The sequence below is a fragment of the Gekko japonicus genome, unplaced genomic scaffold (genome assembly GCF_001447785.1).
Source record: "Gekko japonicus isolate JY-2015 unplaced genomic scaffold, Gekko_japonicus_V1.1 scaffold131, whole genome shotgun sequence".
NCBI classification, from domain to species: Eukaryota; Metazoa; Chordata; class Lepidosauria; order Squamata; family Gekkonidae; genus Gekko; species Gekko japonicus.
The window spans coordinates 2,493,821-2,495,019 of NW_015167061.1; positions in this window are offsets into that span (position 1 = coordinate 2,493,821).

Here is a 1,199-nt window from a genome sequence, read left to right on the forward strand (position 1 = left end):
ACCCCCCCACCCCCCCCAATTCCCTTTAAGCTGACGGCCTGGCCTGGGCACACCTCTTGTCACGGAGGCACCAGCTTGCGCTGGCCATCAAACATCCCTGCCCGCTTCCAGCCACCACCCAAAACGTAGAAAGTAATCCACCCTTCACAGTGCCACAATCACATTTGTTCTGATCCCCTGGACAGGGACTCTCACCAGGGGGGATTTAGAAGCAGCATGGGTGGGATTAGTAATTTTTATTGGATTTATATCTCGCCCTCCCTGTGAGTGGCTCAGGGCAGGCCACAACCGTTAAAATACACTGTTGTAAATCCAAATTCATATAAAAAATTCCTAAAAACAGCAGGAAATTTCAATTTCCAGTATGCAAGGGTGCCTCTGGTGCTGGGCCTATGCTGACCAGGGCCCACTCGGCAGATGCCAGGGCGATCTCCAGAAAGGGCCGTTCACCTGGGCGGCACAGGCAGGGGAGGCCACTGCCTCTTCAACCAAAGGCTCCCTTTTCCAGGCCCCGTGGAATTGCACGAAGTCCCACAGAGCCCTCCTCTCCAATGGGAGCGTGTCCCCCCCCCCCCGGGCAGGGAATGCCCTGATGAAGAAGGCTAAGCGGATGCCTTTCGGGCCAGGAACTACCAGCAGGGCTTAGGGGAAGAGGCGGTACACCCCCACCCCACCCCAAGGATGGGTGCTCTCATTCAATGGATGCCCTCATGGGCCAGCAGTGCCCTCCCGCAGGCTACAGTGGACAAGCACATGTAAGAGACTGCGTGGCAGAATCAGTGAGCACAAATCGGACACAAGAAATCACCACTTTCAGGAACCAGCGGGGGGGGGGGGGCCCTTTGCGTCTCCCCGGACAGCCCTCGGGGTCTACCAAAAGAAAGGCATCCATGAAACCCAAGGAAACGGAGAAGGTGCGAGTGCTGAATCAGAACAGGTCAAGACGTCGAATGCCCTGGCTGAAGCAGACTGGGGTTCCCCTGATACAGTCCCTGACTCGAGTGGGCTGTCCTGGGCCTGGTGGTGACCAAGACTGGCAGAGTCCCGGAGCGGACCTCGCCGCCTAGTCCCCCGCCGCCGCCGCCGCACGTGCCCCTGAGAGGCTCGGGGTGGGTTTCCAGCCCCGCCTCTCCGGTCTCGCCCCGCGCGGAGCCCCTTCCTTCCTCCTGGGGGCGCCCCTCCCCTCCCCTCCCCTCCCC